Source organism: Heterocephalus glaber, unplaced genomic scaffold (assembly GCF_053883595.1).
Source record: "Heterocephalus glaber isolate CG9 unplaced genomic scaffold, H.glaber_assembly_v1.0 deba00001606, whole genome shotgun sequence".
NCBI classification, from domain to species: Eukaryota; Metazoa; Chordata; class Mammalia; order Rodentia; family Bathyergidae; genus Heterocephalus; species Heterocephalus glaber.
This window is the reverse complement of record NW_028258377.1, coordinates 37,401,222-37,413,353: the sequence shown is the minus strand read 5'-3', so window position 1 is coordinate 37,413,353 and position 12,132 is coordinate 37,401,222. Positions and strand designations below refer to the sequence as shown.

Below are 12,132 nucleotides of genomic sequence, written 5' to 3'. Positions count from 1 at the left end.
ACCTTGCCCAGCGGCCAAGGCCCCACTTCCTCCCAAGGGGAGCCAGCCTGGCCCTGACTCTGCCCGACCCCAGGGCTTCCCAGGGCTTCCTTCCACGCGGCACTCCCCCACGCCCCAGGTCAAACTGCCACTGCAGGGGGCAGGAGGGGGTCTTGCTGGGCCACAGTCCCCGCCATGGTGCTCCTCAGAGGGGTCTGGGCCCCAGGTCCCAAGCCACACACACCCCCCCCACCCAGGCCAAGCACAAGGCCTCCAGAACCTTGCCTCTTCCCCAGCCAGGCCCCCATGGCTCGAGCCCCTCTGTGGCTGCAGCTGTGTGAGTCTGGGTCATCCAGGCACTTTTGTCAGGGCTCCGAGCGCTGCCGAATCCACAGATGAGGGGAGGCTGGTGTGGGCCACCCGTGTCTCCCTCTCAGCCCCCCAACCAAGGATGCTCTGTCCCCGTGCCCCTGTCCTCCTCCAGCGGGCGCCATGGGCTTCCCTCCACTCTGGTTATACAGGAAATTTGAGAGAGAGCCCGGCATCCCTCCAGCCCCTAGCTCCTCGCAGTCCAGGCCTGCCCTGTGCTGAGGCCGGCTCGATGGGCAGCCAGGGCCCTGGGCCAGGGCTCGGCATCTACCCAGACAGTGTCAAGGCCCCTGCCCACTGCTCCCAGGCACATCTGGGCAGAGGCCCTGGTACCAACGGGTTTCTGCGGGACACGGCTGAGTGCCCCATTGCTCAGTCCCGCTCAGAGCCCAAGTCAGTTGCCAACCCCAGCAGCCCTCCGGCCTCCTCTGTACCCGTCCTTGGCACTGCATCCATTGGAGGAGGCCCTGGTGAGCCAGGGAGCCTCGGGTATCCGCACCACAGATCCAAGCGCATCTGCTGGGCCCCGCACTTCCACGCCAAGGAACCAGCTGCAGAGGGGCCGGCGTGAGTACGAAGGACAAACGGACAAGACCATCGCTGCAGCACTGTGGTCTCCACAGATGTCAGAAGCATCCCAAATGGCTGTCAGAAGAGGGCTGATTAATGTAAACACTGTCCGCACACACGATGGAATATTCTGCCACTATGAAAGCAGAAGTGCCATCCACATCCTGATGTTGAGCGATCTCAAGACATTTCTGTTTTGTTTTGTTTTTCCGCTAAAAGATTCACACAGTCTGCCTCTATTTAAGCTGAGTCTGAAGAGGCTAACTTTGATTAAAAAGTGATTTATTGTTTTAATTTTGTTTTATTAGTACATGTTTGCAGTACATAAGGATTATATTTATCATGGGGAGTTTGTCCCTGTACGTGACACATCTTAATTCTTTTTTGTCCCCTTCCCCTTCCCCTGTGAAAAAGTTCTATTTCCATTTCTTCAATTCTCTTTCATTTGTTTGTTTGTTTTTTGGTGCCGGGGATCGAACTCGGGTCCCTGCGCTTGCGCAGCAGGCAGTGAAACCACTGAGCTAAATCCCCGGCCCTCAATTCTCTTTTATAATCCCTTTTCCCTTCCTTCCTTCCCTCTCCCTCTGTCTCTTGTTCCCCTTCCCATTTGAAAAATATCTCCCTACTTCCTATTTTCTAACCTTTATTTTGCTCTTTATCTATACTTTGGGTTTCTCACACAAGAGAAACAATGTGATACTTAAACAGTCTGATTTATTTCACTTAAGATTATGGTCTCAAGGTGCATCCATTTCCCTACAGATGCCTCAAGTTTATCCTTCTTGATAGTTGAGCAGTACTCCTTTGTGTATAAATACATTTCTTTCATCCATTCATCTGTTAATGTGCATTTGGGCTGTTTCCAAGGTTTAGCTATCAGGAATTATGCTGCTATAAACATGGTATCCATGTATCACTGAAATTTGACTTTAACTCTATGGGGAAGATTCCTAGAAGGGAAATAGCCAGGTCAAAGGGAATTTTTTGTTGTAGTTTTGTAAGGAACTCCTATACTGATCTCCGGAGCGGTTATGCCAGTTTACATTCCCACCAACAGTGTACAAGGGTTCTTTTCCCCTGCAGCCTCCACACCATTTGTTGCTAAGTGGAAAAAAATAAAAACAAAACACAATGAAGTGCAGGGTAATATGTTTAACATGCCACTTGTGACAGAAAACACAAAGTCTACGCTTGTACGTGCTTTGACCATCTCCGAAAAGATAGAAAAGGAAAGAAAAGCAGTGGCTGCCTCCAAGAACAGCTGGGGGAGGGAGAGGTGTGGGAAGGAAACTTAACTCTCGGATACATCTGTTCGTGCATTTTGAATCGTGTCCCCTGGACCTGTGCAGGGTTTTCAAAAGATAAATAAGCGGGGTGAAGAGGGACACACCTGGAATCTCAGCTACTTTGGACACTGAGGCAGGAAGACTGCAAGTTCTAGGTCAGACTGGGGTAAATCAGGGGACCCTGTTTCACATTTGTACATTTTTTTAAAAAGAGCTGGGAACGTAGCTTAGCAGCAAAGTGCTTGCCGAGCATGTGCAAGGCCCTGGGTTCAATCCCCAACACCCATGAGAAAATAAACGAAATACGATGTAATTAAAGACCCCCAGCCAGGCCCGGGGCACTCACCTGTAATCTTGTGCTCTGGGAGGCTGCAGCAGAAGGATCTCGAGTTCTAGCCCAGCTAGGGCAATTTAGTGACTTAGCCAGAACCTGCATCGCAAGCTTTTTAAAAACGAACAGGAATGTATCTCAGTGTTGGGCCCCGGCCTCAATCCCACTACGAAGAAACAAAACAGAAGACAAGACAACCTTGAAGACGAACATTTCCTGTTTCCCGCTCCCAGGATGGGTCAAGGTGGCCCCCAAATTGCTTCCATTCCTCTCTGGCCCTGCAGGTGGCACCGGCGCAGCCAGGGGGGCTCAGCCTCAGCCCTTCTGGGGGCCAGGGCTGGCTGGGGAAGGAGGTGGCGGACAAAGAGGGGTGCTGCCCATGTTCAGGGGAAGGAGGAAGGCTGGCAGCTCAGGGCCTTCACACCAAGCCCTTGTACTTCCCAGTATCCTGTACACCTGTCCTTCCCAGCCCGGAAACCGTCCTTCCGCACACAGCAGTGTACCTTGGGGGTGCTCTAGGGAATGGCGGTCCTGGAGAAGAGGGAGGAGCTCCTGAGGCTGTATGGCCTTGGGCGGGTCTCAGCCTATTTGCAGTTGGTGAGATGGAACTCCTCTGTAAAAATGCTGCCTTTCTCACCACGGGACTGGACCCCGTAGAGTACAGTAGATGCAGTGCCTCTCTCTGCCAGATTCCATCACTATCATCACTGGGAATCTCGGTCCCTGTCCTCCTGCTCCGTGAATCCACCCACCCACCCACTCACCCTGGTCCACTTACCTGCTGCCGTGTCTCACGTTACCACCCACGTAATGGGGAAAGTTGGGATCGGAGCCTTCCTAGGGCCTGGACAGATATTCCTGGAAGAGAGGGGTGAGTCCCTAGGACATTACAAGTCCTCAGGAAAAAATTCCCCATGCCCAGAAGTTGCTACCAGGGATCCCTGGGATGGGATGCAGAACTGGGCAGATGTGGCCCTTTTTCCTGGGAAGGAGCTACTTTCCTCAGCTCCTCACAAGTCTGAACCTCCCTCCCACTCCTCCTGAGAGCTTCTGACAGTCTCGGCCTGGAGCGGACCTACTCATGAGCAATGCACGGGAGGCTGGGAGTCCACCCGAGCAAGACCACCTCTGCAGAGCAACCGGTTGAAGATGAGGTCCTGCTGAGCTCCCACCATGCTCCTCGCCCTCCAGTGACCCGTTCTGGACAGCGCCGTCGCCGACGCAGCTCAAGAGGAGGTGCAGGAGAGATCTGGGAAGAGCGGTAAGGTCTGCGGCCCCCAGGCCCCAGGCTGCCAGGCTGCAAACCACACACCCGGGGAAGCCTCAGTTTTATGAAAAAGCAAAAATGCAAGGAAAAGTAAGTAGGGAAAGAAGAACACCTAAAGCCTGGCAGTAGTTAACTCTGGTTACTGGAATTACAGGTTGCTTTTTCATCTTATTGTCTACATTTATGTATATTTTCAATGATGAATACATACTATATTTTAATGCAGTAGTCCTTGATTGGAGGTAATTTTGTCCCCAAGAGGACATTTGGCGATGTCCAGAGACACTTTTGGTGGTCACGGCATTGGGGGGGGGGGGTCACAGGAAGGACAGTGCCCCTGCATCTGGGGGCAGAGGCCAGAGATTCGGCTAAACAGCCTACGATGCGCAGGCCGGCCCTACAGCAAAGAACGATTCGGCCCCAAATGCCGATGGCCCGAGCTGGACAGAGCCTGAGGAAAACACCGGAAGTTACTCTAACAGAGACAGTGCGCAAGCCCGAGCCGCTGCAAGCCCAGCAGCCTGTCCTGAGGCCTCCCTGCAGCCCCTCCTCAGGCCACTATCTCTGTGCGGACATTTACGGGCTCCAGCAGGGAAGCTGAAGCCTCCAGAGGGGCTTGCAACTTCCTTCCGGAAGCAGTGGGATTCCAGGGACCCAGTCCGAGCTCCCTCCTGTACATCCCCACCACTACCGCAGTCAAGACCCTTCCCAAGGTGAATCCTTGTCTATCAAAGCCATGGCACCCGTGAGAACTGACTGTCCGGACCCCTGACATCACTGCAGCCAGCAAAACCCCCACGGTCTCAGACACCCAGTTTCCAACATTCCCACAATGGCATCTTGTTTCCTTTTGGTTTTTTTTTTTTTTTTGGTACCGGGGATCAAACTTGGGACCTTGTGCTTGCGAGGCAGGCGCCGGAACCACTGAGCTAAATCCCTGGCCCATCTTGTTTCCTTTTGGAAGGAGACCCAAGTGCAGTTGATTAACAAATGAAATCATTATTTAACCTCAGAACCTGGCTTTAAAATTAATTCACAATAAAAGAAAAAGTCCACCCTCAATAATCTCTCTAATTAAAGCTCAGAATGGAAAACATTCAAGAAGGCAAAAGTCCCAACCAAGCTCATTAGCTCTGTTTGCCTCCAGTGTATTTCCATGGCAACTCAGTTCACAGAGGGTCCAGGGGAAAAAGGCTTTTGAAAACACAAATTCTCTTCACTACATGTTCAGGTGATGTCACGTTGGTGGGGCACTGGCATGGGGAAGTTACTGCCTCCTGGAAGCCCATGGACACCTCAGGCCTGGGGGTTGACACTGAGTGAGGAGGGGCCAGACCTTGCTGCTGCACTGGCCTGCCCTGGTCCATCCAGCATGCCCTTGTGCTCCGGCCTCTGTGGCTGGGCCTGTGCACAGCGACAGGTGAGCAAGCCACCGCAGCAGGATGCTTTTTGTTTGTGTTTGAGAAGGGTCTTGCTGGTTTCAAACTCCTAGGCTCAAGCAATCCTCCTGTCTCAGCCTCTGGAATGCCAGGATCACAGGTGTGCTCCACTGCACTCTGTTTTGCTAATTTGCTTTTCATTTGTTCATCTAGCATTAACGTTGGGGGCCTGCAGAAGGTACCAACTGTCCAGGGGCGCAAACCCCAGCAACAGTCAGGACAAGAAGAGGTGGTCAGTTTCAAGGAACAGCACAGAGCTTTCCAGCTGTTCAGTCCCCCCATTCTCTGCATATCATTTGCATCACATTTGCATCTGTTGCAAAGGAGGAAAATCCCACCAGCCAGGCTTGCTTTGCTCCCACGGCAGCAGCATCTGGTGGCAGACAGACAGGGTCGGCCCCTCATCTAGATCTGGCTTCCCTGCAGTCTGGGACCAGCCTAGGGCCTCCTGCCTAGAAGTGACAGCTTCTGTGACGGTGGTGGCAGCAGCAGACACAGGCCTAGCAAAACAAGATACTTTCACATGTGACTCACACCAAGGGCCGGGAGCAAAACTGCAGTGTGAAAACCAGAGCCGCTGCTTCTCCTGGGGGGGTCCCCTCAGCTCCCTCTCTGTGTGTCCTTTAAAAAGTCCTGGCCATGGGGCCGGGGATTTAGCTCAGTGGTTTCGACGCCTGCTGTGCAAGCACAAGGACCGGAGTTCGATCCCCAGTACCAAAAAAAAAAAATAAAAAGCCCTCGCCACAGCCCAGCACTCTGAAACTTTCCAAGAAAGCACCTGCCTCCCACCTGCAATGGGGACAGGGACTGTGCAGGTCTTGGGCTTCAAAAGCAGCCCTAAGCAGAGAGGTAGTGGAGGGGGTTCAGCCCAGGAAGGCCAGGGCCACCCTGCCCTGTGTCTGTCTTAGCCTGGCTTTCTCTGTCTAGTCCGTTCCGGCTGCTGCCCAATGGGCTTTCCAGAAACTCCTATTCTGCCCGCAGACACCGGAGCCCATTTCTGTTGCCTGCCAGCAGGAATTCTAGCAGACAGGTACATCCCCCACTATGGCAGGGTGCCCTAGAGCCCGTGGCAAAGGCCACTTCAGCGCTGACACACCCTAGGTTTCCTGCCACCTCCAGGAGATAAGCCTGGCTTCTAGCGGCTCTGCCAGCTCCCTGGGCCTGACCTAGGGCCTCACCTGTGGAACGAAGCTGGTAATTAAGAACACAGCAGGGGAGGGAGGCAAAGATCAAGTGGCACAAAGGGAAATCTAACATACAGGGGAGGACTCAGCCAACCTTAATTTCCTTTCATTGCCATTTCAATTCTACTTACCTGCTATTAACTCTGTCTTCTGCTTGCTTTGCTTCAGAATTATTTTCACTGTTGCTAGAAGTAAGAATAACATGGTCCAATCACCCATTATCCTGTGAAGCAGCAAAATATTCGTTATATAACCCTGCTTTACAAAGAGGGAAACTGAGGCCCAGGGAGAGCAATTTAGAAGGTGGGTTTCCAGCCAGATGTTACAGTGCACACCTGTAATCCCAGCACATGCTGTGAGTTCAAGGCCAACTTGGACTCCACGGCGAGGCTCTGTCAGAGAAAAAGGAATAGAGGGTGGTTCCAGAATCACATGCCCTGGGTTTGAATCCCACCGTGAGCACTTACAAGTGGTGCGAAGTTGGGCCCACTCACTTAGCTTGCTCATCCGTTAGATGAGGTCAATGCCTCACTGGGTGCTGGCTGGGAACTGTTAATTTTGAGGAATATAATAATGGCTTCATGCTTATATAAGAAAATATTTAGGCCAGGTATGGTAGCACACACCTGAAATCCCCACTACATGGGAGACTGAAGCAGGAGGATCGCAAGTTCGAGACCAGCCTGGGCAACTCAGTGAGACCCTGTCTCAAAATGACAGGATTGGGGTGTAGCTCTGCAGTAAAGCACTTGCCTAGCATGCACGAGGCCCTACATCCAATCCCCAGTACCCCAAAAGATTATATTTTTAGTAGTATGTACCAGAGCACGTAAAAGTAAAATGCCCTGATGAGTAATATTTCCTTTTTCATTTTTAATTCAATACTGGGGGTTGAACCCGGGGCTTTTACAATGAGCTAAATCCCCAGCACCTCCCCCTCCTGCCTTTTTTTTTTTTTTAGACGAGGTCTGGCTAGTAGTTCAGGCGGGTGTTGAGCTCATTATGTAGTCCCGGCTGGCCTAGAATTTATGGCAATCCTCCTGCCTCAGCCTCCCGAGTGCTGGGATCACAGGTATGTACCACCATGCCCAGTCACCCCCGCTTTTTTGAGATAGGGTCTCCTTAAGTCGCTGTTTCCCAGCCTGGGTTTAGACTTGCAATCCTCCTCAAAGTGCTGAAATGGCAGGAGTGCACTGCCACGCCCTTTTGGAAATTTTTCTATTGAAAAAAAAGAGTCCCTCTCCATGAGCTACTCTGACGCTTCGCTGGGTGTCACGGGGGTTTTCAGTAAATGCACGAAGGTAGTCACTGTTGTCCTTGTTATTCCACCAGCCTGCGCCTCCGAGCTGGGCAGAGCCAGGACTGCTGGGCACATGTCACCCTCGGGCACTGCACCAGCTCTTCCTGGGGCCTCAGCAGCCGAGCGAGCGTCACACCTGTCACCTCACGGAAGTGGGGCTAAGGCGGGAAACTTGGAAACGGCTGAGTGAAACAGCCAGGGCGCCGGCACAGTGTCAACCTTGTTAGCCCCGGGGTCAGGATCTCGTTGCAAAAGTCCCGGCCTGGGGGTCCGGGAAACCAACACGTCCCCGCTCCACAGCCCAAGTGAGCATGCTGTCACAGCCCACTGTGCAACCCGGCCCGGCCGCCGGTGGCCAGAACCCTCGGCTCAGTCTCTGTCGATCCCGGAACCCACCACCAGGGGGCACCTGTGTAGGCCCCGCTGGGCTGCGCTCAGTGCAATCAGTAGAGGCCGTGGCGGGAGGGGGCCCTGGCTCCCGGCCCCGCCCTACCTCACATGCCAAAGTGGTTTTTTTTCCACCTGCGCTTATTTTATAATAAAATTAAAGGTTTTTCGCTGCAAAAGCGACTCATGGTCGACACATGCAGTGGGCTCGCGGATGTGTTTGCTGTACACTGCTGCTTGTTTCCTGAGCTTACACGGAGGCCCCTCACTCAGGGGCTCCGGGCCACAGTCTCCGCACCTCCCCTCCCAGTGCAGGACTGGAGGTCCCGGTGTTGCCCCCAAGCCTCTCAGAGCTCAGCCCGAGCAGGGGTGGAATGGGAGCTGCTCTCAGCACCCCACTTACATACACACACACACACACGCACACGCACACGCACACGCACACGCACACGCACACACACCGGTCCGGCCTCCGAGGCCCAGCGCCAGGCTCGGCTCTGCCCTGCAGGACGCAGTGACCCCACACCCTGTACCTGCAGTGTTCGCCTCTAACTTCCGGCCCAGCCCTCCCTGCACAAGCGGGCGAGCTGGTGCCCGGGGCACCTTGGGCACTTTCTGTGGGTGCAGGGGAAGGACCCAGGCAGCGTTTCCCACACTGAGAACTGCAGATGCCCTGAGCCTGTCTCCGGCAGGAGTCCCGGCAGCCAGCGGGGTCTGAGTCCCGTTCTCAAATGCAAATCAAACCGGAGGGTGGAGGAGGCGGTGGGGTCAGGCAGAGCCTCCCTGCCTTTCCGTGTGGGAGGCTCAGGACTCCGACCGGGAACACGGCTGAGCAGGAGGCATGGAGGTCCCGGCTGACCTCTGAGGGCCTGCAGGTTCCTCAGCTCCTCGGTTCCGACTCCCCAGAAACCTAACCCAGCCCCAGCCCCGGGTCCTGGGTGCAGAGACCCAAATCCACCTCAGCAGCAGTCCCTGTGGCCTGTGTGCCGCCACCGAGGAAATCCCCACCCAAGCTGGAGTTCAGAAGGGGAGTTTCTGGCCACAGCACCAGTCCCACAATGAATCAGTATCGGTAGGGGGCCCCACAGAAGCCTTTCCTATCCCTCCTCACATCTCTAGGTGCTGGGTCAGCCCTGGGTGGGGAGGGAGGTTGGAGGGAGGAGAATGGATGGTCGCCACTCAGAGCAGACTATGTGCAGGGTGGGAGGCACCGAAGCACTCATTTAGGACAGGAAAAAATCCTCAGTTTTAAAAGGTTTTGTCACACCTGTACTCCCAGCTACTCCAGAGGGTAAGGCGGGAGGACTGCAAGTTTGAGGCCAGCCCGGGCAACTTTGTGAGACTCTGTGTCCACGTAAAAATGTCTGGGAATGTAGCTCAGTGTGAAGGCCCTGGGTTGAGTCGTGAGGAAGTAGCTCAGGGCTTCCTGGGTCCCTGCCACAGTGCCACAAGGAAGGCTACAATCTCCCTCAGATGATGCTGTCCTTAGAGGCAGTCCACCCAGGAGCCCTGCAGGCCATCTAGGGGGACAGGTTGTCAGGGATGCAGGGGCTTTTCGGTTGGGTTGGGTTGGGTGCTGGGATGGAAGCCCTGAGCTATGGTCCATCCCAAAAAGCTGCTTTTCCACCAGCCTGCCAAGCTCCTCGGACCCCAGCTTCTTCCAAAGCCATGGCTGGGGGAGAAAAGAAGGCAAGGACAGAAGTCCTCAAATGATTCAAACAGAAGAGTTTGGCCAGGAGGGGAAGCCCTTGAAGATGTCAGTAATAACAGAGCAGTGAACACAAACTAAAACAGCAAAACTGAGGTGAAAAAACCGAAGCTGTCAGAAGAGCCATCAGTGACCCCAAGGCAGGCTGCACTTTCGATGCCGGGCCCTGCCCCACCCGGGGCCAGACAGCTCCAAAAGGAAACCAGAATGTTGCTCCACCGAAACAGTCAGAGCTTGTTTTGTTTGTTTGTTTGGTGCTTGTTTTGTTTGTTTGGTGTATTGTTTTGTGTTTTTTGAGACAGGGTCTCACTATGTAGTTCACGCTGGCCTTGAACTCACTGTGTAGGCCAGGCTGGCCTCGAACTCACAGGGATCCTCCTGCCTCAGCCTCCCCAGGGCTGGGATTACAGGCATGTGCCAGTGTGCCCAGCTCAAGTCAGAGCTTGGACCCCCCCCACTCTGGGGACAGTGATTTGTACCTGAGCAACTCACCTGCCTTGCAGAGAGGTCCAGAGGGCGTGGACGTATCCAGTCCTGCCACGGCACTGCAGAAGCTGTGGGAGAGCTGGTATCTGAACAGGTGACCGTCTGCACCCTGAGACACCCCACACCCCATCAGAAGCCCTGGGGGCTGACAGTCCCCTTGGAAGCAACCCTCATCATCCCCACACAAGGAAGGGGTGGCATCTCCACGGGGTGCAGAGTAGAGTCATTTGGAGCCCCGAGCCCAGGGCTGGAGCTGTGTGAACTTGGGCGAGTCACTTCCTCTTTCTGAGCCACAGTTTCCTCATCTGCAAAGTGGGTGGGAAGATGTACCTGTCAGCGCGGTCCTGGAGAAAGATGAGAGACAGGTGGGAGGCCCTTGTGAAAAGCAAAGCGCGGTGCCCAGACCTGGACGGCTCCCTGGGCCCAACACGTACTCACACACTCGCCCGACCTCTGTCCTCTGCCCAGGGACAGTCACGCCTAAGCTGGGAGTCTCAGAATCAAAACTGGGGTGGGAAGGACCCCGGGCCACTGCCCCCACAGCCCCACGTTACACAGGTGACCGGGTCTCCTGGCTCCTGGCCATCCCTGGAGCCAACTGCCCTGTCACTACTACCGAGGGGAGTACAGCAGCCCCCGGGCCTCGGGACTGCCCGGCCCAGAAACCCCCAGGACTGGGTCCCCCAGAGCATCACTCAGCGGGCTGCAGTGTGTGGCTGGAGTCAGCCAGCCTGGTTTCCACAAATGAGTTGGCAGCCTGAGGCCGGGCTCCTTCTGATCCCCAGCTGGCTCCCCCGAACCTGCTGTGGTGGTCATTTTCCTCCCCGAGGGGCTGCGGCCCAAGCTCGGCCCCAGCTCCCCTTTGCCCAGCTGTGGGACCTTGGGCAAAGAACTTGACCTTCTTGGTTATTTTCACTAACAATAGTAATTCCAGCCTTATTAGGCTGTTGTGAAGACTAAACAAGATGACTGATAAAAAGCCCCTCGTATAGTACTGGTGTAAGCAGAGGTATGCAATTAATGTATATTGATTTAGCTAACCCAAGACTATAAACTTTTTTTTTTTTGTACCGGGGATTGAACTCAGATCCTTGCACTTGTGCAGCAGGCACCAAAACCACTGAGCTAAATCCCCGGCCCCTATAAACTTTTTTTTTGAATGCAGGGCCTTTGCACTGAGCTACATCCCCAGCCCTTTTTCTGTTGTTGTTTTTGTTTTATTTTTAAATAAAATTTATTATATCTCATTCCCCACCCCAAGTCTCCTCCCCTCTCTATGTACAAAAGCTTTGTTTCCATTTTTTCCTTCTATTTTCACTTCTTTCTTTCTTTCTTTCTTTTTTCCTGGTACCAGGGATCGAACTCAGAACCTTGTGCTTGCCAGGCAGGAAGAGCGCCACTGAGCTAAATCCCCAGCCCTATTTTCACTTTTTTTCTTGTCCCTTCCTTTCTCCCTCTGCTTTTGTTGTTTTCTTTTGAGATGGGGCCTCACTAAATCACCGGGTTGGCCAGGCTGAAATCAAACTTGAGGTCCTCCTGCCTCAGCCTCCTACAGTGCTGAGGTTACAGGCCTGTGCTATTACGCCCGGCTCAGGGTTACCAACTCTTTCCAATATGTTACAAACAATAACTCATTTATTCCATCTACAGGTGAAAAAATCAAAGCCCGGAGATTACAGATCTACTAAGTGGCAAAGCCGTAATTGAGAACCCGGCTCTCTCTTCGGTCCTGTCCCATCTTTCTCCTGCCGATCCCTGGACTAGAACAGCTGAAGCAAGTGAAAGGGGATGATCTAAGAACAAGCCCGTCCCCCAGTGTCTGCCCT

General features: G+C 53.8%; 1 long non-coding RNA gene across 1 annotated transcript; it reads right to left on the bottom strand.

Moving 5' to 3' along the window:
• Positions 1 to 1,267: 1,267 nt before the first annotated feature.
• LOC110345103 (uncharacterized) lies at positions 1,268 to 7,589 on the bottom strand. Its single transcript, XR_002388206.2, has 3 exons — positions 6,557 to 7,589; positions 3,314 to 3,393; positions 1,268 to 2,701 (listed from the first exon to the last, which is right to left on the bottom strand). It is a non-coding gene; the product is annotated as an uncharacterized LOC110345103 (long non-coding RNA).
• Between the last annotated feature and the right edge of the window lie 4,543 nt (positions 7,590 to 12,132).